The sequence below is a fragment of the Pogona vitticeps genome, chromosome 1 (genome assembly GCF_051106095.1).
Source record: "Pogona vitticeps strain Pit_001003342236 chromosome 1, PviZW2.1, whole genome shotgun sequence".
NCBI lineage: Eukaryota > Metazoa > Chordata > Lepidosauria > Squamata > Agamidae > Pogona > Pogona vitticeps.
Genome location: NC_135783.1, coordinates 192,352,444 through 192,380,331, shown reverse-complemented (window position 1 = coordinate 192,380,331; position 27,888 = coordinate 192,352,444). Strand labels below are relative to the sequence as shown.

Sequence of the window (27,888 nt, the reverse complement as noted above, 5' to 3'; positions counted from 1 at the left end):
CAGCACGAATCTCCGGAGGTAGGTTATTCCAGAGACGAGGAGCCACCGCTGAGAAAGCCTGGTTTCTAGTTCTTTCTTTCCAGGCCTCCCTCAGCGTCAGACTCCTCAGCCTCAACTCCTGGCTCGCGCGGGTGACACAGGTAGAACTAGTTGGGAGTAAGCGTTCCGCCAAGTATCGAGGTCCTAAACCGTTTAGGGCTTTATATGTAAGCATTAACACTTTGAAGTCAATGCGGAAACGGATGGGCAGCCAGTGCAGCATGGCCAGAGTAGGAGAGATATGTTGGTATTTTCTCACTCCAGTAGGGAGTCTGGCCGCCACATTCTGCACCACTTGAAGTTTCTGCATCAGCTTCAAAGGAAGTCCCACGTAGAACAATCATATCTTTCAATTGCTGTATTCCAGTCATGGGAGTCTTCTCACCAAGTGTCAGTTATCCCTATCAAGTCGTATTTATCCTCCTGAACTAAGATTTCCAGTTCTTCTTGTTTATTTCCCATACTCTGGGCATTCGTATATAGAGACCGGAGATTGTGTGATTTGTGGCCTGCTTTTCTTCATATATTTTTCGAGTACTATTATTGTGCCCCATTAGAGCTGTTTGCTCTGCTCCTCTTATGGTTCATAAGGCTTCCTTATTGTCTCTAAGCTTGTATCTCTCCTCCTTCGAATTCAGTTTAAAGCGCTCCTGAGAAAGTTCTTCATGCTGTAGCCAAACATAATATTCCTAGTTCTTGTGAGGTGCAGCCCATCACTTGCCAGCAGTCCATCTAGCAGGAAGCATAGTCCATGGTCCCAAAATTCAAATCCCTCACATTGGCACCAGCTTCATGGCCAGTCATTCACCAATGGTATCTTCTTTTTCTATTTCTCTTCTGAGTACTGGTAGGATGGGCGAGAAGCCTCTCTGGGACCTGGCATCCTTGACTTTCATTCCAAGAACTTCAAAGTCTGATGTGATTTCTTTGTTCTTCCTCTTGATTGTGTCATTTCTTCCCACATGGATGAGAAGAAAGGGATATGCATCCGTGGGTTTTATGAGCAATGACAATCCTTTTATCACATCCCTAATCTCTCCTCTAGGGAGACAGTATGCCTGGCTGGTACATGGACCTTATTGGCATATTTCACATTCAGCACAATACTGTAGGGAGTCTCCTATTAAAATGAATCTTCCGTCCTTTTTGTAAGGTGTGGGCTTAGTGAATCTGCTTCGCTGAGCTTCAGTCTCTCTCATGTCCTCTCACAGGGTTTCCTGTATGTATGTCTCTCCCTCTGCATATTGACCTCTTCAAGAATCTGAAAACAGTTTTGTGGTTCCACTGGTGAAGAGTGTCTTCTTCTCCTTCTTTTACTCCTGTGGTTCTTTTCCATGGTCCTCCCTCCATTAAGCTCATTCTCTCCCCAGCATCCTCCACCTCTGCTTTGCCTTGCTGTTCTTCCGTTTCCAGTGCCTCCCTTGGCTGCTTCTGCTGCTGCTTAAGAGTTCTGTCTATGTACTCTTCATCTTCTCTTATAGACTTAAGTGTGGCCATTTGCTTTCTTTCACTTTTTCTTCCAACAGTGCACTTGCTGCATGTGTATGCCTTGTTTTTCTCAGGCATGAAGACAAACATTGCACACAGTTTGCACTTTATTACAACGGAAGTCTCTCTCCCCTCTGTAATCCCTGTTATCTTTTTACTTTCTTCTGTTTGTCTACGAGTGTTCTTTCTTTTGTCTTCTCTGCTTTGAAGGATGTTAGGAAAGTCCACTCTTTTATAATTATGCCCAGAAAGCAAAAAAATATTTTTATGGACCTTCCGCTCAAAGTCCTGTTCACTTTCCATAGCTGTTCGCTCTCTGTGGTCTTTCTCAGTCTTATTCTTCTTAGGAGTCAGCAGACAGAAAGATATTGAACAACAGTGGCTTAAAAGAGGACCTGGTGACCTTCATTTATTACTTCTCTCCAGGATGAAGAACCAATAGTGAGCACTTATAGCTGTCTTGGAACCTTTTAAAGAGAAAGGTGGGAAACAAACAAAAACACAAACAAAAGCAGGTGCAGTTCAACCAGCTACCAGTTCACCTGACAGTAACATTGCCCACTGCACATTTTACCAGCTTTTCTGGAAAACAAAACAGGCAGCCTTGTCAGAAGCTTTGCTGAAATCAAACCTTACATCCCCAGCTGGAATTTTCAGCATGTATACATTACTGAAACAGCGACGTCTACATTGGCTTGGGCACATCGTGAGAATGGCTGATGGTCGGATTCCAAAGGATCTCCTATATGGAGAATTAGTGCAGGGAAACCACCCCAGAAGGAGACCACGGCTGCGATACAAGGACATCTGCAAGCGGGATCTGAAGGCCTTAGGAATGGACCTCAACAGATGGGAAACTCTGATATCTGAGCGTTCAGCCTGGAGGCAGGTGTTGCCTCATGGCCTCTCCCAATTTGAAGAGACCCTTGTCCAGCAGGCCAAGGCAAAGAGGAAGTCACAAAAGCAGCAAAACCAGGGAACTGGACAGGGGACAGATTGGATTTGTCTTCAGTGTGGAAGAGACTGTCACTCTCGAATTGGCCTCAGCCACACTAGACGCTGTTCCAAGTCCTCCATACAGAGCACGTTACCATAGTCTTTCGAGACTGAAGGATGCCTACACATCCCCAGCATTTCCGTCATCTACCAAACTTGTAACTCTATCAAAAAAAGTGACAAAATTCATCTGAGATTATTTGTTTTTGCTAAATATGCGCTGGCTCTCAGCAGTCACTGTATTCTTTTTCTAAAGTGGTCTCAAATGATCTGCTTCATCTGTTTGATGTCAGACTAGGAGCAACATGTAGTAGCATGGATCCTCTTTTCCCCTATTGTTGACGATGGAGATTTTGACAATGTTGCTGCTTGCCATATCTTAGTGAACCATACTGTATGCTTTCTTTCTTTCTTCTGTAGTTATTTGCCTCTTGTCTTCAGTTAGCAACAGACCTGCATTAACTCATGATAGATCAGACAGACAACCTCTTTTCACATAACCCAGTAGGGGGAATCTTATGCAATCCTGCATTCCAATCTTTGGTCAATTCTATTTTTAAACTATTTCCAAAAATTTATCAGCGGGCATGCCCAAGAAACATGAAAAGGAGTCAACCACAGGGCTCACACAATTCCAGTCTGCTTTTGAATCTTGCCTCTATAACTTGGGCAAATGTTAAATATCAAAGCTACACCATTTCATATTGGTTTTCTTTCAAATGTCTGCAGTCATTGAAGCTCATGATGAAAATATGATCCACTCTGGACAGAAATGTTATGATATTTAAAAGAGTTGTCATGTGCTTCTCTGCGGTGTATTGCTGGCATTCCTTTCTGGAAGCGGTAGCCTTTTCTCTCCCTCCCTCTTTTTTTTCCACTGCTGTTTTTCCATCTTAGATTTTTTTAGTATAACTTAATCCTCTTACATGTTTGGGTTAGGCAAAGAACAGAGAAAAAAAGAGCAGCTAATCTCACCGATGCATGTGAAGCCTTCTTCAAATTACTAAGCAAACAAACCCTTTTCTATGGGGAAGAAGGTGTTTGGGGCTGAAATTAAACCCTCCTTTCTGGATAGCCCTGAAAAGAAGAGAACACAGAGACCTCAAGTTTCCTTTATGAAAAATACAAGATTTCAAATAAAATCATATAAAAATACACTGCCCAAAAGGATATTAAAACAGAGGGTGGGAGAGAGGGAGAGAATGGTGTGAACAGAGAATAACAGAGCTAACAGTAATTCAAATATGTGCCAGCTCTGAGATTTTAGAAAGAGAAAGAAATCTCTTCTAGTAACAGAACTGTCCTTATATTAGCAGGAGTACCTTTGTGCTGAGAGATCCCTCTTCCGCCAGTTGATCTCAGAGGGATCAGCCAGTAGAACTGCTAAGATCTGCGAACGGAAGAACAAGAAAGTGGGGAGCAGATAAGAGAGAGGGCTGGTGAGGAGTTGGGTTCTGGGGGGCCAAGGCTTCCTCTAATCCAGGCACATAATCACTATGCGAGCACAGAGTTCAGCCAGAGTGAAGTGAATGCAAAGAAATTCCCAACGTCTATAGGCTAGAAGTTCAGATTCAGGACAACTTCAGCTGGCCTAGTGTTGGCTGAGCTAATTCTTGGCCATCTTAATGAGTTAGAATCAGACTTTTAGAGGCTGGGCTTTTGAGGATGATAACCTCCTATATCCATGGCAATCACACCTAACCCCGTAAGGGTTGGTGAGTCAGGTGACAACATTTTCAAGGTCTGCATAATTTTTGGATCCTTTCCAGCCAGTGCCACAATGTTTTTATCTCTTGGGTTTTCTATTTTTTGTTTGTTTTTATGAAAGACTTACACAGATTCTCCTACTTTTTTTAAAAAAATCGGAGAGTATTTTACTAAAGCTTTTGGGTGACTTCCAATGAAAAGTGATGAGTGTTGATACCTAGGAGATGTGTTCCCTTTTAGGACTCAAGGCTTTTGCAAAATTCTGACTTGCTTAGTGACGAAGGTAAATGCAATGATGAAGGTAAATACAGCTACCAAAAGCAATGAGGTATGCAATATTCCATTAACTGTTCTTTGGATAGGGTTTCCCAGAAGGCTGACTGTAGACAGGCTAACATTTCCATCCTTGGTAAATATCGAGATCATAATCTCTCAGAAAGTATTTGGTCACATTACTCTCCTGTCTGAATTGTATTCTGCCTTGTTTTCATTCAGACTCATCAAATAAAAGAATGTGAATGACCAGACATGACTTAGATTGTTTAAATCTTAAGTCTATTAGTTATGTCAACCGAGGCTTGATCAAAGCAATATAGTTTTCAGAGAGGTGTTATATTTTCCTTGCAGAGCTACAGACTCATGGGGTGACTTAGGAGCCAGAATTAAGGTACTGTACAATGTGTTATGTAAGCTTGTAGAAGGAATAAAAAATAAGAATGGGTGGGGCAGTGGGCAAAGTTATTACAACATTTTGGCTGGAATCCTGTTGCTTCATGTAGCAAGTCACACTAGAGTTGGCCCATTGAATCAATGGAGGTTTGGTGGGGCAACTTCCTGTAGGTTCCATTGATTCAAATGAGCCTACTGTAGTTATGATGTAAAAGATAGCCTTGTGGCACAGTGGTTAAACTACAGTACTGCAGCCAAAACTCTGCTCACGACCAGGGTTCAATCCTAGGTAAATTGTTCAAGGTTCACTCAGCCTTCCATCTTTCTGAAGGCCGTAAAATGTGCACCTTGCTGGAGGGGAGCAATGAGTAGGCTGCATAATTAAGTTGTAAACTGCCCAGAAAGTGCTTTACATGCTATGGAACAGTATATAAGCAGAACACTTAACTATGCTAAGCCACAGGATTTCAGCCATTTATTGTAAGGTCTATGAGCATATACTAGGTGTGCTCCACAGGCTACAAGAAACAATCATTTTCATTAAACCAGCATGAACGATGGTGTTTAAATATTTACCATCATGTTGATCTTGAGGTGGCCAGTTGTACCTGCACAACTCTAGCAATCCCAGCAAGCCAGTGGCAGCACTTTACCTTGCATTGTGAGAGGCCATTAAACAACCACATTCAGTAATGCTGAATGGCAAAGAATCCATTCAAAAGTAGTTACAACTAGATATGGGTATGAATTGCTTTGTGCCAGATTGTCCTATGTCATCAGCACCCAGGTCCTGCACTTTCCCTTCCCCCATCCCCTGACCCACCTCCTTGTCTGAGCGGCTGCCTGCTGGAGGAGGCAGAGCAGGGAAGTCCATGATCCTACTAGAACTGGAAGATCATGTGACAAGAAGAGAACAGGCAGTATGTGCCAGCTTGCAAGTGGGGAAGCCAGGCTGGGGGTGGGGGGCAGAGGAAGGGAATGTGCAGCGCCTGGGGTGTGTTGCTGATGACTTAGGACAACCCAGCACAAAGCAATTTGTGCCCGTCTCTAGTTACAGCACTACTGACTTGTTGTAATGTGCATTCATATGGGTCCATAAAAATGTGGAGTAGACAACACATTAATAAAGACAGACTTCACACAGAGAGGGGGGGGGAAGGGAGAAGTCTTTGAGTCCTATCACATCATCAATATAGCTTTGTTGTCCACTGCACGTTAGAGTGTGTTTATAGAACATATCCAAACCACATTTGCCCCCAAGCAAGTCCTACTGATGTTCATGGGACTGATTAACAATTAAATACATGTAGGAGTTCAGCTGTACAAAAATCAGTTCTTGAACAGGTCAAATTACATATTACATGCAGTTCATGAATCTAAGCCTCAACCACTTCTTTTCTCTGAATGCTCTGTGGTCGTTTCTGTGTGTCTTCTACCGGATGTTTAGTATCACTAGCTCCATTCTGTGGACTCGGACTTTTGTGAGTTGCCTTCCTTGTTCTACAAAAAAATGTAAAGGAAAATCAGAATAGAAAACTTTACTGCAACAGAAAACAAACCCATCCAAATACACCTACACACCAGATATGTTTTTCTACTCATTGGATTTTTACACCTTGGGTTTCATTTGTATTACCTATGTACTGTAATTTCTACTATGATGGAATGTGAACTTAGCATAAGCTACAGTATAAAAGACAAAAGCATTCGAAACATGGATTTCTCCCGGGATTCTATGTATTCCTAGGACTGATTGAACACTTAGTGAAGAAACAGAGAACTGAATGAAGAAAGAGCAGGAAACTGTAAACAGATAAAATGCAGAAAGCTTTAGTACTTTAGTTGCGTGATGAGAAATGAAAAGTATGGGTTATTACAGCTGACAATTCAAAGCAAAATAAATGGGAAAAGGTAGAAGAAAGAGAACAACTTATTGACTGAAGAACTGGAAAACTGTTTTAGATAAAACACAACATCATTCCTCAGAGCAACCATATATAACTTTGAAACACTGGTGATGATATCCAGCCTCCAGTTGGAGAGTCATTAACAAGAAGATGAGAAATCTGGCCTTGTTGTCTGTGTTTTGGTACACTCTGCATCCATGCTGCTCCCATTCAGCAGGGTCCACAGACTTTGTGTGTATCACTTTCAGGAGAGCTGGACTTACTTTTATAACAACACAATTGCATAGGTCTACATCTGGATCCAATTTCTGAACAGTATGAAGCATTGTACATTTCCAGCTTCCCTGTGCTTATTAAACTTTCTGGCATATATACTGAATGTTAATAAATTCCATCCATTCCCAAACCGAGTATCCTACTATGGATTCCTGGAAGGCAGGCTGCTAAAATCAGCACTTCAGAAGGACAATGCCAGTTCGAAGGAACAGCAGCAGGGTCAAGGCAGAGCCTTGACAAGTCTATCTGTGTATGGAATTAAATTTCATTTGTTTTTCAAATGGGATGCTTTTCAATAAGTTTTAACTTAGAATGTCTCTACTTTGAAAAAGACTCGCTTGAGAATCTCCCCTGAGTTATCACTGCAAATTGTAAAATTAATACCACAAAACGTTTCTAAAGTTGACATACTTAGAGGGCCCTGTTTAATACTGAACCAACAACAATCTTAAGAGGACTATTTTTCCTATTTTAGGAATATATTTCTACTTTTGCAAACCAAAGTACTAGTTCACTATGGTAAAAAAAAAACTTCCAAATTTTCTCTTGATTTATTTGTTGGGAAGGAAAGAGAGCTAAATCATCTGTCTCTCAGCAGCCCACCAAATCCAATATTCAGAAGAACCCCTGTCCTTCTGAGAAGTGTTCAGAGTTTTGGTTGGCTGTGGGGAGGTGGAGAGATGTTGGAAAATTTCCTACAATGCCCTATAGTAATTTAACCAGGACTTCGGATTTAATAAGAACTTGGGTAATGATTTGTAAACATAAGAGTTATTTTTCTACAAATGGAACTCCACCTCAGTGGAAGCATCCACTAGGGAAAAAAGGGGAGGGGTTCTAGCAACTTCCCCTTGCAGCTTTTTATGGCAACGCTTGCCTGGAACCCAGCCCCCAATTCTCTGTAGATTGGGGAGCAAAAGACTTCAGAAGAAATGGGGGAATCAATGAAACTTCTACCATTTTAGGGTCCCTTCTGAGTGGAATCCCATAACAGGAACATCACCACCATCAAGATCCAAATTATTGTGTTTCATATTCATGTCATGTCTTTCGTAAGTGCTCAGTTGTTAATGTCCAGTTTCTACATTGCAAAGGGAACACTCTACAGTGAGGAACAACAAAGGAAGATGCTATTCTGCAGCTAAAGTATTTTCTGCCACTGAGGCCAGAAATCACGTACTGGTGCCATGTTTATGCCGAGGAGTTATATTGTTCTTAGTATTCCAGAAAACAATCTGGCTATTCAGTTTGTTTTTGTCTCCTTCTTAAATGATGCAGGTGTCAAGGTCCGCATGAAAATATAGTACACAACAGATGTCTTGGAAGAGGAGGAAGGAACCATTATCTCATCTGATTTTTTTTCCTTCTAAACTCTATGAGGAAACATTTGCCTGTGAGGTTAAAAAAAAATACTGCATGCTGCTCCACAGTGAAGAAATACATTATAGAAGGACTGTGTCTAAGATCCTCCGAGGCAATAGCTATCCTCCAGCTAGACTTGTGGGCATGTCGTTGTCTTTCCAAATCACAGTGGGAGTGGTGAGCTTTGATATCTAGATCCATTTATGATTCAGCTGGTGAGCCTTATTAAAATTCACTCCATCCTTTCCTTCTGCAAGGTAATGATCAGAGGTGACTGGATTTTACTTCTGTGCAGAAATTTATCTGTTACTCCCCCTCTCCCCCTCCCCACACGTCAAGATCAAATGCTGTTATTCTTGTGAATAATGAGTCTGCTAAAGAATATCAACTTCCTCTCTCGCTTCTCCTTAGGTTCAGTTTGCCTTTCAAAAGCAAACAGCCAGAATATTGCCTGAGAAGAACTCCATGTTTACCTTGAGAGTAAATCCAGGTCTCTTTTGATGCTGGTTAAAACTCTTTTGATGCCATCACACTCTGATGTGACAGGGTGATCAATCCAAAATTCCTCAGGATTGTTTTCTCAGGGTTTGGCTCCTTAAGCACACAAAGAAAGTGGAGTGGGGTGAGGGAAACAGCGCATGATATGATCTCTCCCTTTTCTAAATCCCGGGCCATCTGAGGCTGAAGTCACACCCGCAATAAGAACAACATTTAAGTGCCATTTAAATTGATTCAGATTTTATTGTTCACACGATATAAGGGTGACATCTATTTATGAGGGTTTTTTTCAACCAGCCAGCTTTAAAAAACACCTCTTCTAAAATTGATTCAATTTAATGTGGATTTAAGGAAATGAGTCAATTTCAGCAATGCAGATGCCAGAATCAGTTTAAATAGCCAGGAATAAATTGATTTACATTCAGTGTGTGTGAATGCGGCCACCGGTCTAAATAAAATGTCACTTGAACCTGATTTTTAAAAAGCCTGAACAGAAATTGGGTTGAGGTCAGTGTCTCACCAGGCACAGTTGGTAGGACCTCATGTTGATTCAGGGTAGGCACATATTCCAGTTTAGCCCTTGCTGCCTTGGGAAGCAACTGGGTAAGGCTCACTAGTTACAAAACAAATCCAGAAAAGGAGGTGTAGCTCAATGGGCTATCAGCACCACTTGCCCACTAAGGGGCATCCGCCCATTCAGTGCCCCCCCCCCGTTTCCTCTTCTTTTGCCTCCTCTGAACCCTCTCCCAGGGCAAACATTTGATTCCAAGGCCAGCCTAAGTGCCAACTCCTTTCTTAATGGCTATAATGGTTGGGATGATGGGAATTGCATTTAGGAGCAGGGAAGAATTTTTTTTTTTGTCTCAGACCGAATTATCAAATCAATCTACCTAATCCGCAGTGACATCTCCTGGGGAAAGGCCTGCCCTGGGCCCAGGAGGTGCCAGAGCCTCAGATGCACCAGAAAAAGACCTGCTCATAGGTAATAAGAGTCAACTGAGAGGACCAGACACCAACAATGGGAGTCACCTGAGGTGGGTAGACACTGTTGACAAGAATCACCTGGGTGGATCAAGAGAGGGATTGGAGTGGTGAGCTGAGAAGACAAGAATACTTGCTCGATTATTCATTATTATTGGTCTAAGCTGTCTGAACAACGTGACATTTTGATGAGGAATTTTCAAGCCCTGTGAGACTTCTCACCTGCAGGCTACAGCAACTGTTTTGTTTTTTTTCATCAAGCTCCCCATTCCGATTCAAACACTGGATGTGACTGAGTGCAACTCACATGAAGACACACACACACACACACACACACACACACACACACACACACACACACACACACACACACACACACACACACACACACACACACACACACACACACACAGAGGACTCCTTTGCCTTGCCTTTACTTGGTCTGACCTATGCTGACCTTCCTTCACATGCATAGAGTTGCTGATGTCCCTTTCCTTCTAACATTTCCTTTTTTTAAGACTCCCCTTGGAAGAGGATAGAGACATCTTGCCTTTTGTTCTTGAAAGATGAGGAGGCAGCCAAGGCTCTCTGCACTTCCCCTTTAGCTAGCTAGAATTCACATTCCTGTTGCCTTTTTTATCTCAGTGTATTATTTTCAATAAACAATGGCTTCCTTGTTTTCTTAGAATAAGAAATAGATGTCTTTTTTCTTTCCAAAGCAGGAAATACACTGTGCTAATCATTCCAATATTTGGAGGCTGAATCTGCAAGAGATCTGTTTAACCTCTGCTTCCTCTGTGCTAACAATCCCCATGGCTCTTTCTAACACAGTTTTGTGTCAGATCTCCAGGTATTGCCTGCCTAGTATCACCATGAGTCATCCTCAGGAAGGTGTCAAGGACCATCCTCACAGACGTCTGTCCTGCCTGATTCTCTTTACAGCATTCACCCATGGAAGGTCACGTGGGCCTTGCAGCTCATAGCATCGCTGCAGTCCGCAGCACTCTGAAGGGCTGCCCTATCTTCTGCAGAAGAAGTGTGGGGGGATAAAGAAAGGATAAAAGTAATTAAAATTGTCTTCTCCATTCCACTCTTTCCACTTCATCAGAAGCATTTTGTGGATGAAGAAAGCTGACTGCTCATAACAGGCAAAATCTGCCTCAAGGTAAAGGTTCCCCTTGACAATTTGTCCAGTCATGTCCGACTCTGGGGGGCAGTGCTCATCTCCGTTTCCAAGCCATAGAGCCAGCGTTTATCCAAAGACAGTTTCCATGGTCACATGGCCAGCGCAACCAGACACAGAACGCGGTTACCTTCCCACCGAGGTGGTACCTATTTATCTACTCATATTTTTACATGCTTTACAACTGCTAGGTTGGCAGGAGCTGGGACAAGCAGCTCACTCCGCTGCGTGGATTTGAACTGCTAAAAGAATTATTTGTTATGAGAACAACAACAAAATCTTATTCTCTCATTTCTAGGGATTGTGCGTGTTCAGATGATTCTCACCACATGACGGCCAAAGCTTGGGCACCATAAGAACATAAATCTAATCTGTTGATTTAGAACTGCAGGCACTTCTATTCTGGAACTGTTATTTTTAAAACACAAATATTTTGAAGTAAAGCACACCTACTTCCAGCCTTTCTAAAAGCAGCTGTGTAAACCTGTGGGCTGCTGTGTGCTTTATGAATGTTTTCCGCCTACCAGGGCTAGATTTCTCTTGGAAATAAATACCCATTCCTCAGCAATGTTTTTAAATAATGCCTTTGTTGTTGCTATTTATAAAAGTTTAAAATTAGACTGTTAAAAAAGAGTTCTTAATTTCAGCTATCACTAGGAATGATCTGAAATGGAGGATGGGAGGGTTTTGTGAGCGGTTCCCTGCACTACCGAATGTGTGAGGTTTTCCAGATATGTTTCGGGCAAGGGGTCGTGTCTGCCAGTTTTTAAAGGGAGAACATTGCATAGAGAATGTTACAATGCATACTTTTCGCTGTTATTTACTGAGACAAATCTCTAGTGAGCAGCGGTTCTAGCTAATGAGCTATGCAGCATAAGCAGAGGCTCATTTGTTGCAACTATAAATTTAGATTTCATCTTCCAGCAAGGATCATTAATGCCCCATCTGTAGCATGTATTTTCTTTGCTCCACAATAAGCATGCTACAGCGGGGGGGGGGGATTCTTTATAAAGTTTAAGAATGCCCTTTTGTGCATATGTACAAAGCCCAGCATCTCATGGCCTAAGACCGAGGGTGTGCCTCGCCCTCCTGGTTCTCATTTGGCCCATGAGCCGCCAAGGATATAAACCCCATTTCCATTACATGGTGTACTCAGATCATGCCTCCTTTTGACTGCTGACATTCACCCTTTGTCTTCCTATATATACCCTTTAAGGCTGCAAAAGATTTGATAATCCATTGTAATTGTTCTTGTACTTTTGGACTGATTTAGGCACCCCCCCCCCAAACTAGTACAATAAAGGGGAAGGCGAGAATCTGATCTCATACTTGAAACAATAGTCACCCAGCATGACAGTTCACTGAACTGACTAAATGGTTGAAGTATTGTTTGTCTTTGTATAGCGTAAAGTTATATCGAGGTGAGTTTCCCAGGCATTCTGCCATTGGATTCTGCCTGTTTTGCAGCATGCACACAAACGTGCTTTGTGAATAGTACTTCCACTGTGCTGCTAGATCCCAAACCAGCTCCGCAGCTTTGTGTTACATCGACAGACAGACAGACAGACACTCTGAAGAAATAATCACTTGATGTCTGAGACAGGAGAGTGGATAAACAGCTGTCTTCCTGTCTCCTCCTTAAATGCAGACATATACACCCTTGAATGGGTTTGGAAACAGTCTTTTGAAAACCTCTGTGTCTAATGCAAGGTTGCCCTTAGAACAGCTTTCGGTAGCTTCAGCTCTCTATGTACTTTGAATTTATCAGTTTATGTACAATTATTTGAATGTATTTTCCCGAAGTGGTTCTGTTTGCAAGTTTTATTGGAGGTTGCAGTGTTGTGCACAAGTACCTAGGACATGAGCTAGAAGAAAATACTGCCGGAAAGAGCAGCAAATTGGGGTTGTTGGGAGGTTTTTACGTTTAGGGCAACAAAAATCCTTTCATAGCAATTCTTTCCTGGGCCTCCTTGGACTGGGTCAACACTTGTGTTTTTTTTTTTTAATTAACTGGTGAAAACTGCTCTCCCTATTTTCTTACACTGGCTTCTTTGCAAAGTTATTCAAGCAGCTTTTCAAGGACTGTGTGTTCTCCGTGTAAACACCATACATGAAGCCCCTCTTCAGATGTTATAGAAAAGCTCAGATGCAAGGTGGAATCCTCAGTCATACTTCCACTTCCTGTTAGTCTGCTTCCACTTCAGCGCCTTGCATTTCCTATTCCTTCCATGTCTATTGTACCTGAGGAACATTCATGAGCAGAGATACTGTTCCTGAGACACATTTTACACCTCAAAAGAAGGATTTGGCACCATGAAGTTAGTACTCTGTAGTCAGCTGGGTCTCCTGCACAATGACAGGAGCTTTTAAGAAGTACTTTGCTCCAGAAAATCCCTTTAAAGAAGGTCTGAAAGGCTTCCTCTCGAAGTCATTTGATCTTTTTAGCATACAAGTTATCCTTGAAACAGTATATTCTAGAAACACATGTGAATACCAAGGCATTTACGATTGAACATTAAATACATATCCTAAACAATACCAGTACTCTTTCTAGCAACTTTGCTGTAGTTAAATTCAAGAATATTCAGGTTAACATATTGCGAAGATGGTGATGAGGACATTCCTGTCCTTCCAGGTGATACCTCTTGACCTCCAGGAGGGACTTCCCCACAGACAGCTCCCCCATAGATAAAGGATGGGCCAGTTCTGACTTGGAAGGATGGAAGGGGGAAGAGGAGAAAGTTCCAGAACAGGACAAGAGTCCCATAGATGAGAGGGAACAAGGGGAGAACAAAAAAGGGGAGGAAACTAAGTCAGCACATTTGGAAAGATGCAAAGCAGGTGCCACACTGAGAAGTCCATCAAGCATAGGCAGGGGAAACCCCAAGAGATATCCCACACACTACACCAGAACACAGACAGTTTTCTGACTCCTGTCCTCTGAAGATGCCGGCCACAGAGACTGGTGAAACATTAGGAAGAAAAACCTTCAAAACACGGCCAAAGAACCCAAAAAACCCACAACAACCATTAGATCCCGGCCGTGAAAGCCTTTGAGAATATGTTAATATTGTTTACTGTTGGTTTTTCCCCATTAGTCACCAGTAAACCCCATTTATTAACTGCACATGGCCTCTGAGTACGGCACCCATAAGGTAGGACAGCCTGGTAGGACACATTGGGGCAGCTGGGGGCATTCACACATATTGAGATATATATTAATACCCAACTTGGTATGAGGTGCTGTGTTCCTGTTTCTAATTTTCTAGGATCCCTCTCAATGGGTAGAGTGAGAACAGACGTGTGAGGTTCAACCCTTCCTTCTGATGGTACTATTTCTGTGTTGGGGGTAGCTGACTGCATTGGAGAGAGTGTTTTCTTCTTGCAGGTTCTCTTCTCAATTTTGAGCACGCAGGGGCAGAGAAGAGTGAAGCTGGTGTGTGCATGCTTGCTCTCCTCCTTGCATGTTAACAAAAGCAGCTTTTTTCTGAACACCAGAATATGGCCTTGGTTTTATTTCCTAGTGATTCCTTTCCTTTTGAAGTTGGATCAAGGGATGGATGGGAATTTTGATTCAGACCATTTCTTTATGAGAATTTACCAACATTTGCATGTTTGGCATGGGGAAAACGGAAGGATTTTTAAAAATATAAAATGTAGAAGAAGCTGTTTGCACGGTTATTCTTCTGCACATGTTCTCTCCAAACAGGATTTTGTCCCAGGATTTTATAGCAAACACTGTGTATTTGATGAGATGATTAATTAATTATTTCAGCTTTCCATTCTGTTGTGAAAATGCGAGGAAGAAGGTATTCTAAAGCTAGAACAGCCAAAGAAAATGTTCTTTTCACTGCCCTACATTAGACGTTAACAGGCCTGGATGGAAAATGGAAAAGGCTGAAATATCCTATTGTATTGGTCACTCTGGAGTAGAAAACTGGAAGGAACGATGGGGATGATTCAGCAAGGGATGAGGTAAATGATGAAACAAAGGTAGAGCAGGAAAGTCAGAGTATCTGCTTAGAAGTTGAAATATGAAAGGGAAAGCAGTATGAGCGAGCAAGCAGGTTCTTTCTGGCAGGTTCTATTACCCTGTTTTCATGAAAATAAGACCTAACCTGAAAATAAGCCCTAGTATGATTTTTCAGGGTGTTCGTAATACAAGCCCTAACCCAAAAATAAGCCCCTGTTACGTGAAACACTGCCCTCCACCATTGTGCGGCAACCAGAAGACGATGGCATGACTGTATTTAAAGTAATGTAGATTGTTGTACATGAAAAATAAAATAAAACATCCCCTGAAAATAAGCCCTAATGCGTTTTTTGGAGCAAAGATTAATATAAGGCCCTATCTTATTTTTGCAGAAACACGGTTCAAATATAACAACATAGCTAAATTGGTTTTTAAAAAATCAGTCAGTCTGGACCCTATATCTCATTAAATAATTGTGTGCTGCCAAGTCAATTCTGAATTATGGTACTCTTTTCGGGGTTTTCTGGGTATCAAGGACTTGGAGGAGGTTAGCCATTCCCTTCTTCTAGGGGCATCCTGGGACTGTACAACTTGCCCAAGGCCACAGAGGGTGGCCCAGGAAGCGCAGCGGGGGAACTGAATTCCCAACCTCTGGCTCAGCAGCCAGATGCCTAGCTCACTGAACTACCCAGCCAGCTTATCTGTTTATTTATGAAACAAATGTATATAAATTTTCTCAGAACTCTTTCTTAAAGTAGCTGCATCAAGATGATGGCTATATTATTGGTCTTCCCTAGTTGTGCTGTGCTTTTCACCAACACTTGCTTTGCTGCAGACAGGAGCCTGTGGAGTTCCACACAATTTCAAGCAATCATCATTGTTGTCTAGGGTATACTTTCTGTTGTTAACGCTTTGAATGTTTAATGGTCTGGAGTGGCTATGAAGCAACTTGCTCTAAATAGAGTTAGGTTTCGTAAGCCTCTCTTTTACTCACTATAGAATAAATGTGCATTCTGGGTGGGAGGAATACCAAAATCTTTAGTAGGAAATTTTGCTACTGGATGGCAAAATTTGCATCCAGATACTTTGTGTGTGTGTGTGTGAGAGAGAGAGAGAAATATATTCCAGTGGGCTCCAGGATTTTATAGCAGAGATGTATGCCTTTCCCTCCAAACTTTGGGAATTATCAACACCAACCAACATGGTCTGCAGTGTTGCAATTGTGCTCAAAAACATCCGGGGGGGGGGGAGGTACTAGCTTGCTTTCTTTTAACCTACAGTATTAGGGCATTAAATGAGTTTCTAGTAAGGGATTCATAAAACCACCCGTGAAGCATCCTCTCAAAACCCTACAAACTTTTATTTCAGAGGGACTGATATATATTTTTGTTGGTAGGTAACCTTCCAGTAGCACCTCTATTTCTTTGCTCCGTTTTCCTGTTGCAAATCATAGCTATGGCCGAGTATGTTGGGCATGGCATACAGAGGGCAGATGTGACTCATATCGGGTTTAAACACTGGGCCCTCAAGCTTTGTATAATGTCTGATCCACAGCTGGAGAGGGTACTGTCACTATGAAGGTCTTCAAATCCTTTTCAGTGTTAAATATTCTGCCTAGAACTGAGCTGGGCTGTGGACAGGAAAGCTACTGCATAGACAACAGCTGTGATACTAAGGTTTCCTCCTGAGTAGGCTTGCAGAGACTTGAGCTATGCTTTGTATACTTTGTGAGATAATATTCAAACTATAAAGAATTACATCTGGTCCCACCAAGTTTGCCTTCTCTATCCGACTTCACTGGGAGGCGCTCCTTACAAGCCAACCCAAAGGCAGATTTACAGGGCAAATCACAGAAACCTGCTTTTGGACTACAGCTGGCAAACATTTTCAAGGTCCGTCCTAGCTGACAATATCCCAGTAAAGAGTTAATACCACAATGAAATCGGACAAGCATAGATAAGCATTTCCAAACTTAATCTGGTTATCCTGGAATAAACATTTTCTTTGTTAAAATTGTTCCAGCAATTTCCACACTCTTTTTGTATTTTTTCACAAGTTTTATTTGCCTACATAGCTTTTACTGTCCCAGTTAGGTGCCACCAAGTCAGAACCAATGTATAGTTACCTTAGGAGGGCTTGTGAAGTAAGTGAGGTATTTAAGGAGTGGTTTTACTTGTTCTTACTTAGTTACTAGTTCTAGGGACGTGGTGGTGCTGCGGAGGGACATGGTGGCGCTGTGGGCTAAACTGCAGAAGCCTGTGCTGCAGGGTCAGAAGACCAGCAGTTGTAAGATTGAATCCACGCGACGGAGTGAGCGCCCGTCGCTTTGTCCCAGCTCCCGCCAACCTAGCAGTTCAAAAGCATGTAAATGCGAGTCGATAAATAGGTACCACCTCAGTGGGAAGGTAAACAGTGTTCCGTGTATAGTCATGCTGGCCACGTGACAACGGAAACTGTCTTCAGTCAAATGCTGGCTCTACGGCTTGGAAACGGAGATGAGCACCGCCCCCTAGAGTCAAACACAACTGACTAAAAAATGTCAAGGGGAACCTTTACCTTTACTAGTTCTACAACCCTCTACAACTGAGTTTCCATGGCTGAGCGGGGATTAGAACCCAGGCCTCCTGAATCCAAGTCCATTAATCTACCCACAACACCTCTACATTCCTACTTCTAGGATTTTTGTTTCTAAGAGTCAATATACTTGCTTGATTATTCATACACAATTTTATTTTTTTCCTTTATTTTATTTTATTACCTGGCAGGCTTTGTCAATTTTCTCTTCCCATATCATATTTTGAAATGGTTTCAGGAGGCATACATTTATGCCTGAAAACGTATTGCCAAAAGGCTTGCTCCTTATTGCTTGGCTAATGTGTGGCATATATTGTGAGAAATGAAATATAGCAGGAAAGTAGCTGAGAGGGAGGGTTATTATGCTTTAGCTTTGCAAAGTGTTTTGGCTTTAAACACACACGTGATGTTTCAGGAGTGAACTGCTGTGAACTGCAGTTTTTTCACTCTATTTTTTTATCCATCAAGAAGCAGCATGATAAAGTACTTAAGTAAACCTGAGGGCATTTGGTTTCCCAACATGCTATCTTGGTAACGTTGTGTCTGTGTTCCGATTCTGGCTGTGATGATATGCTACACACATGTCCTACTGGTTGCTGACGTCTAAGTACACACCTTCTTCCTGACCAGGTCCTCATTCCTCCTTCTGAACCACCTGATTGGTTCCCCTACTCTACCATCAGATCCTTGTTTTCATTGTACCCCAGATAAATCCCATCATGCTTAATCTGTGCACACTCATACATTCCAGTTCAACTCCATGCTTGTTGGAATGGTCTGGATAAACCTCAAATATTTCTTAATATTTTTGTTTTATTACAAAACAGAAGATTTTTGTATAGGTTGCTGGCAAAAGATGTTTAATGTGCAAAAGTAGTACAGGGGTGTGTGCCCTTTCTTCCTATTCTATTTTCTTTCACTCTCATCCCCCTTTTACTCCTTTTTTAAAATCCTTTTTTATCCTCATTTCCTGCCAAAGGGAAAGGTTGGGATAAAAAACATTAAATAATGCATTAAAGCTGTGCTTACTTGAAAGGAATCCTTTATTACTATGCCAAATAAATTACCCATTCTATTAATTTTGCTTAGGCATGGCTGGATTTCTATTGGGAATGTCATTTATTCCTTTTAGTTAGTGGAGTATGAGATAGAACAAATAGCAACATGGACACATGGAGAGATCAGCTCAGTCTCGTCACCTCTGCTTTCTTTTCCACACTAACTAATGTTTTGCATGATCGAATCACTCTAGAAAGTGTTTAAAGTACAAAAAGGTATCTTTACTTACAGTTATCATTGGTAATTACAGTCAGAAGATAAAAAAAGGAAAATGGAGTCTGCGCCATGTGAAGAGACCTCCATGCTTCTTGCTTGGTTGGAAGTCAGAAGGCTATCAACAAGAAATGCAATGTAAGCAGGCAAAACATGAGGAGGCAGAGGACGTTTCCCTGAAATGCCAAAGGTAGGGAAAAAACTTTTTTTTTTTTGGTTTTTAAATTTTTTATTAATACAACATAAACCTACTACCACACAAAAAATCTATAAAAACAATTAAAAAATACAGAACAATAAAATACAATTACACTAGTGCCCTTATCACCTTCAGGACTAGCATTAAACGTCATTCAATCCATTTTCACTCCAAAATGTCATTGTTTCTTCCCTTGGTGTATACCCCTTCCCTCTCCGAAATACATATTCCAAAAATACATTCCATATTTTCGTGAAATCATTATTTTTCAATTGGCCTCTTCTTACTTTCATATCACATGTCAGTTTATCATTAATTGCCATATCCCATAATTCTCTATACCATTTCTCTAAATTAAATTGATTATCATTTTTCCAGTTTCTTGCAAAAATTAACCTTGCAGCCGTAATCATCATTACTATTAAATCCTTATTTTCTTCCAACAATTGATCCTTCTTAATCACATTCAGTAAAGCCATTAATTGAGACATTTAAATATTCAATCAAATTATTTCAGATATTTCTTTAAAAATTAAATTCCATTCTTTCTTTCTTGTTTCACATATCCACCACATATATAGATATGTCCCCTTCTCTTTTTTACACCTCCAACATAATGTAGACACACTTTTAACTATTATATTCATTTTAATTGGTGTTAAATACCACCTCCATATTACTTTGTAACAATTTTCTTTTATCCTTACTGACATGTTCTTCATAATTCACTGATCCCATATTTTATCCCATTCTTCACCTATTACTTCTTTATCCAAATCATTTTGCCATTGCATTTTTAATCCTTGTGTACCCTGTTCAGCTTGCATTAATAATTTATATATTTGGCTTACAGTTCCTTTTCTTTCTGTCTTTTCCTCTGATTTCAATCTTTTTTGTATAATTTCTTCAAATTTTGTCATTTTTCTACCTTTCCTTTCTTTAGTATTCCATTCACTTGTCCACCTTTCTAATTGAATTAACCATGAAATCCCCTCTCCTCCTAGTACCTTTTTAATATCTTCTTTATCTCTTATCTTCTCTCTCCAATCTTTTAATCTATTTATCTCTTTACTTTTTATATATTCTTGAAGTTTTTTACATTTTCTGAAAAGTTCCTTAATTCCACCACCTGAGATAAAGGAGAGATCGGTGGACTCAACACACCTCTAAATTTTTTTCCAATTTTCTAACATACTTTTAAGGAAAGGATTATTAATCTTTTCAACCTCTTCTCCAATTTTTTCTTTAATGAATATACCTTCCACTCTTTCATGTATATACCCTCCATCTCTATATCTGTCCAGATTAAATTTTTATTACCCTTAATTATATCTGGGATATGTCTAAGCTGATTCACTATATAATATAATTTTATGTTAGGTAATCCAAGACCTCCCTTTTTGGTGTAACATACCATAATTTTTTATTGATCCTCACTTGTTTATTTCTGTTATAGTAACAATTTATCATTGTCTGCCACTCTTTCAGTTGTTTTTCTGTAATCTTTATAAGAAGCATCCAAAATATAAAGTTCAATTTAGAAATTATTTTCATTTTACATAATGCCACTCTGTCAAACCATGAAATCTTTAATTTCTTTTTTTTATTTATTTATTTTCAAAACTATTGGGAAATAGGGAAGGAATACAAAAGGTAAAGGGCAGTGGAAGGGGTGGGAAAAGGGTTTTGAGTATAAGAGAACATCAGATATACAATCATTCAATCTTTTCATATCAAGTATATAAACATATAATCTATTCATATTCCAGTAAAAGCTCATCTTTCTTCTTCTTCTTCTTCTTCTTCTTCTTCTTCTTCTTCTTCTTCTTCTTCTTCTTCTAACTATTTTGTCTATGTATTTACCCCTATAGCTTTCAACTTACACTTATAACACAGCTTAAGTCTAAGTTATTCCAACACCATCAGAACACCACGTCCAATTGTGAGGTACAGTGGTGCCTCGCTTAGCGAGTGCACCGTATAGCGATGTTTCCGTATAGCGATCCCTTTTTCGGGATCGCTATACGGAAACATACCCGATCTTCGCAATGGGGAAAACCCGCATTGCGAAGATCGGGTATTGCGGTGGCCATTTTGGAGCCACCGAACAGCTGATCGGCGGTTCCAAAATGGCCGCCGGAAGCCCGGAAATGGCTGCCGGCAGCCATTTTCGCTCCCTGCCCTCGTTTAGCGAGGGCGCGAAAATGGCTGCCGGCAAGGGGAATCCTCGCTGAACGGGTAAGTAAGCAAGGTATTGGAACGCATTAAACTTAGTTTAATGCGTTTCAATACGTTTCCCCTACCCGTTTAGCGACGATTCCGCATAGCGAGGGTTAATCCGGAACGGATTAACCTCGCTATGCGGGGCACCACTGTATATCCCCTCTTTCACCCTCCTTTTGTCTTGAGAGTATGCTCGACAGGCCTGAAATAGTATAGATTCTGCTCACTTCCCCCCTTTTCTACATGTGTTTCTTTTGTTTCTGTGACTCTGTTTTCTTCCGTATTTTGGAGGGGAAAACAACACCTAAAGCAATAGTTCGCTTTTCAGCCTCAGTTTTCCTAGCTGCTATAGCTACGTAGCTTACTGGGTGACACACCATCCCCTTTATATTATCTGGTATTGCCATCAATACATCCAGTTCTAGCATTTCTTTTAGATGTAATTTAACCTCTGCTCTTTTCTCTTCCTTAGCGTCTTTAATTACATCTTGCATCTGGTCAAGATAATAATTTACCTGCGTAAATTCTTTCAATACTGTCATTTGAAAGGAGATTTTCCACTCTAGCCATTGATCTCTGATTTTCCCAGGGAGAGGTTCCATTTTTCCAGTATATCTGATCTATATATACAAAATACTCTTCAGTTTCCACTATTTTATCCCTCACTTGGAATTCCCTCTCCCCTTTGCCCAAATATAGATAATATATAGATCAACCTCGAGTCCAGTATTTCGCATTACAATTATTACAGTGTTAACAGTAAAATAGCAGGCACACTCAAACATGAAATGAAATTTAAAACATGAATCTCTCAAGTGTCTTTGTAGTCCAATCCCTTTTCTCGTCGCCAACCTCCAGACCGGTTGTTTCTTCTTTTCTCTTCTCAAAGTTTATTGTTACCTTCAACCAGCAAGACTGTATTTTCAGAGTGTCATTTATCAAAATAGTTCAGTTCAAGCCATATGGCTCTCAGTTTACAGCTCACAGTCTGTTTTTCTTTTTTTACTTCCAAAGGCTTCTTTCTCCTCCCCCAAAAAAGGGAGGTCCAGCAATCCGAGTCCCAGCAAATGTATTATCCACAGAAAACAGAGTCCCACACAGTCTAAAGATATATATCCAAAAGGAGAAAAGGTCCAAAGTGAACAGCTTACAGCAGAATTTATTCTTTCAAAGCCTGTCCAGTGTTAATTCTCCAGGAGTTTTTTTTTCTTTAATAGAGACAAGAGCTATTTCTGCCGGACTGTTCCCTTAAATCAACTCGACCTTGAATCAGCTAAATACGCCGCTCCTTATCTCATTTCGGTCATAAATTTTCACACAATCACTTGTTCTTCATTTTAATGGGTTTTTTCATAGAACAAGGGCTTCCACTTAATTTGTTATATATTTTCACCATGCTTCTTGTTCTCTTATTCTCGGCGAACGGAGCTGTCTTGGCTGATTGCCAAAAATGGCTCCCATCTTTGGTCCGTGCTCATGTGAATTTCCAGAAGAAAGAAAAATCGAGTTGCTGCCCAATCTTCTAGCTTCTGTAGCTCACCAACTGCTGCAGAAGGGTCTCTCCTGACCCCCCCTCGGTTCCCCCATTTCTAGGGGGATCCCAGACCGAAGTGGTTCTAGCTTCTCCAGGAGCTGTTCCCAAGAGCTGCTAGCTTCACCAGGACGTAGCTCCTCCTCCAAATCTTTAATTTCTGATATTCTTTTATCCTTCCATTTATCTCTGTTTTTAATCTATCCAAGTTTATTTTAATTATTTCTTGTAAGTTCCAGACAATATTAATCCCTAAGTATTTCATAATATTTCCAATTTTACCTTCAAATATTATTTTCATTTTTCTTTTCTCCTCATCTGAATGGTTCAACAAAATACAATTGTATTTTAAGTCTTTCAATTGTTTCAACTGGATTTTTAACTATTAATAATGTATCATCACCAAATACATTTATCTTACCATTTTCTTTATTATCTATCCCTCTAATCTGTTTATCGTCTCTAATTATCTGTGCCAATAATTCAATTATCATTGTAAATAGTACTGGAGATAAGGGGCAACCTTGTCTTGTACCTCGGCCTAGGTGTATTATCTCAGTTATATCATAATTAACTATTACTCTGGCTGTATTCTGTTAATAAAGTTGATGGATTATCTGATTAAAATTAGGTCCAAACCCTAAATAATTAATTAATATCTTTAATGAATATCATTCCACTGAATCAAATGCTTTAAATATAGCTAACGATATTACTCCTGCCTTAGAATTAATTTCTTTAGCTAGGTGCATTAAGTATCCTCATTAAATCTGACAGTTGCCTACCTAGTATGAATCCATTTTGATTTTTTTCAATCTATTTCAACATAAACCTATTCAATCTTTTTGCCATTATTGCTGTGAATATCTTAGCATTTTGATTTATCGGTGATATGGGTCTGTATGCTTCCATATTTATAGGATTTTTATGTGGTTTCAATATTAAAACAATGAGTGATTCTCTCCATGATAGTGGGATTTCTTCGCCCTTTAATATCTTATTAAATAACTATTTTAATTTTGGTATGAGAATCTTTTTAAATGCCTTATAATACAGTACTCTGGGCCTAATCCGTCTTTTCCAGGGGTCTTTCCTGCCTTTAAATTATTTATAATATCCTCTATTTCTTTATCCGTAATCAGCTGTTCCATTATGTTTTTATCCTCATCTGAGACTTTCTTATTAAAATTGTTTTTATGTACACTTTAATTTTTATTATGGAAGGATTTTTACTATTATATAGGGCTTTATAAAATGTTTGAAAAGCTTCCAGTTTCTCCTTATTACATCTTTTTCCATTCATATCTTGTATTACACCTATATTGCTTTTATTCTTTTTTATAGAAGACGCTTTAGCTAATAATTTAGAATTCTTATTACTATATTCAAAAAAATTCTTTTTAAATAAATTAAAATTCTTTGTACCTTTTCCAAATCAATTCCCTCCAACTCCTTCCTCTTTGCTTGTAATTCTATTATTGCTCTTTTATCTCTAGTGTTTATAACAATTTTTTCTAATTCCTTTATATTATCTTCTAATTCCCGTATTCTTTTCCCCTGGTTTTTCTTAAGCATATATGACATCTTACATGCATACCCTCTTGCCTCAGATTTCATTGTGTCCCAAATTACCTTAGGTTTACCTCCTCCCTTCTCATTTATTTCCCATGTTTCTTCTAAACCTTTTTGAAAATTTTCAATCAGGTTTGGGTACCTAAATATATTTGTATCAATTCTCCACCTGTTTACCTCCTTATAATCACATTTAAGCATCAACTCCATATTCAATCTGGCATGATCCGAAATTTGTATGACTTCAATGACTGTATCATTTACTAATCAAGTTAATGGCAAAGGGCAATCACATTAGGCTATAAAAACCCCTCCCATTTATAACGGGTGTTATCTCATTGGGCTAGAAGGCTTTGCTTGGACAAACTCTTCCCCATGTGCTCTATTCTTTCCCATCCACTCACATTTGAGGAAGCTTGCCTAAAAATATGGAAACATTGATTCTAACATGTTAAAATGCCATTAATAATCCCACAGTCCAGAAGTATATGATTCTAAATGTGATAATTGGAGGTGTGTATGTGGCGGGGAGAATATCAAAAGAAATGAAGATTTTTTTAAAAAAACTGCAAAGACAGACAGAAGGAAATGCTAGTCTTCCAGCTGGATAAAACAAGAGCTGCTCTGGTTGAATTTCTGCCTGTTCAAAGTGGAGAAAGAGAAGACTTTGAAGACTGTTCAGCAGAGTCTAGCCCTTTAAGAGCAAAAACTCACAAAAGTCCAGGTCTCTGTTGCTGTCTTCATTCAGCTCGCCAGATGATGATGGAGCAAATGAAGGGCAAGTAAATGCTTGTGAACCATTGTTCTTTCTAGCAAGCTTCTACTGAGCACGCTGAAAGCCTGTTTTTCATGCTTGAAGAGCCTTTTTAGTTAACAATTTTTTACAACTATTGGATGGATTTGATACAAAAAAAAATTAAAAGGAGATTAGGTAATTACTATTTTTAAAAGTAAAAAGTTAGGTGTTTGAAATATATTTTAGCAATTTCTTATCTGCTGTCAAAAAATATTATCTGTGAATGAAGGGGGGGGAATCACATCTATACTTCTAAAAAACCCATTAATTCTCAAATTATTTAACCAAATATCACTAAATGTGGTACAGAGCAACATCAAACTGTCTACTCTTCCTGTACCATGTTTGGTGCTGATCTGAACCTCAGTTTATAAGTTATACCTTTTTGTTGGGGTTGCTCCCATTTTTAGAATTGCCTTGTAGACTGTTGATTTGCTCTGCTGCACAATATCATTTGCTGCACTGCCGTGCAGTAACAATGCTGACCAAATGGCTGGGTTACAGGTTGGGCGTGCATGATATCTGTTTTGTTTCTGTCTGCTTGAGACATAACAGTTTCACATTCTTTTAAAAATGTAGAGTGTTTAATATTTTTGGACTTGGACAGTGTCATCCTAGGCATGTGTGTTCAGAACTAATTTTCCCTGAGCTCTGTAAGACTCATGCTGAAATGAGGTGCAGAGTGCAGTTTCAGTGTTTTTGTGCTGCAGGACTGTTGCAACTGCTACTGAGGAGTCGTGGTCTTCACTTGTGTGCTGACCTCTGAGAAATGACTGGGGAATGTGTAAGTGTGTGGATTCAGTTTGGCGGGCGGGTGGGCTTTTATGAGTGAACTCCTGTCTTTGCCCATTTCACCACCCAGTATTTCCCACTTAGCTCAATCCACAGCCCTGCTCAGGGATAAAAGACAAGGTGTGGAGGCTGCAGATCATTCTCCTTGAACTCCTCATACCTGTGTGCTTGAAGAAAGGGTGTGAGCCAGTGGCAGCTGTGAAAAGGTGCTCGGTCAGGGCAAAGGTCTAACAGCAGGACTCCCTCTGAAGTGTGGACATTGGGAGGTGCCCAACGAGACCAACTCCTGAAGCCAGCTGAGTCTTGAACTTGGGAAAAACAAGAGTAGCAAAATTTTCCACTTGGAAGAAACATCATAAAAGCCCTTGGTCTTAGGCAACAAAGCCCATTTATTTATCCTACTCTATTTATATCCCTGTTTAAAAAAAATAAAAGGCAATAGAAGGAGGGTAGCAATTAAAAGAGTAGAATATTAAATGCTTGAGTATGTTTTTAAGGAGTCCCCCAGCTCTGAGTACTTCCTCACTTAAAAGGCATTACCTGAAAGAAATGGAACACATTGTTCCATTATTTTATTGTCAAGTAACTGGGCTTTATTATTACCATAAATTAATGAGAAGTGCTTTTCTGGTATGCATCACTCTTCATGCCATGGTGTCCTTTGCGTCTTATACTTGAGCCATCACTGGCTGCAAATGTTATCGATCAATATTTCACTTCTTTTCCCCCCTAAAGAAGCCTCAAGGTTGAGACTAAAGCCTATTTCTTTTCCAGAAAAATATTCCATCATGGTTTATTGCATTGACTGTTCACGACTGACATTTTTCTTTTTGTAACTTTGTGAAATAATGCATGGAACAAGCGTATGTTGTTATTCTATATTGATTAAAAGGAAATAAGATTCCCAGTATGATGTAGTGACAGAATAGGACTTTGGAGGGTTTGAATCCCGAATTGGCCATGGAAACTCATTGAGGTGTGTGTCTAACTGGTAAAACTACTCATATATCTCATTTACCTTGAAAGCCCTATAAGGGTCGCTATGCGTTGGTTTTGACTTGATGGCACAGAAGCTCTGAAAATGTACTTTTAACACACCCTACCTTTATTGGAACAATCATGAGGATGTAGAAATAGAGTCACTCAGAATATCACGATGCTTGCTGTTCCATACTCTTGAATTCCACACAGATCAATGGCTGATATCTTGACTAGCCCAAGGTGTTTTGCTGTCTGAGCAGGACATCTCACCTCAAGGTTTCAGGGGCACCATCCCAGTCACAAGCATGAGGTAGAGAACAAGATGTGCCTCTCCTAACTTGAACAGGAGAGACTAATACAGTAGTTGATTCTTAGTCTAACACTTATGATGGGACAAGTTCTAAGGGCAGCCAACTACTATGTGGGTAGTGCAAGTGAAGAGTTGTATTGGCATGGGGCATGCAGCTCCTTAGTTCATAGTTGCCAGTGACTTCCTGCCTCCTACTAGCTGCTGCCTGAGGTAGCTACCTCATTCTAATGAATGAGCAGCCAGGCCTCACTGCAGTCTTTACCCGAGTAAGGCTAGTTGGACCATGTATTACATATTACTGCATGATTGCAGCTCAAGGACTTTATAACACCTGTAATTAGACCTGGCTCAGACAACTTGCAAACCGGAAGCCAAATGGGACTCACTAGTCATGTATTGCCAAAAGCTTAATACACAATAAGTTCCTGGCTTTTTAAATCCCCAGTTTTTGCTGCCTTTTAGCTCTGAAAAACAAAACAAAACTGGAAAGCTGTTGAGCAATTGACTCGCCATAATATATAACTGTCTTTAGGATGGCAGGTCACAGGATGAGTAGAAT

The 27,888-nt window shown here is 40.2% G+C and overlaps 1 long non-coding RNA gene across 1 annotated transcript; it reads right to left on the bottom strand.

The window, feature by feature from the left end:
* Positions 1–3,621: 3,621 nt before the first annotated feature.
* Positions 3,622–26,156, bottom strand: LOC140702318 (uncharacterized). Its single transcript, XR_013545315.1, has 3 exons — positions 18,942–26,156; positions 8,918–9,038; positions 3,622–6,399 (listed from the first exon to the last, which is right to left on the bottom strand). It is a non-coding gene; the product is annotated as an uncharacterized LOC140702318 (long non-coding RNA).
* Between the last annotated feature and the right edge of the window lie 1,732 nt (positions 26,157–27,888).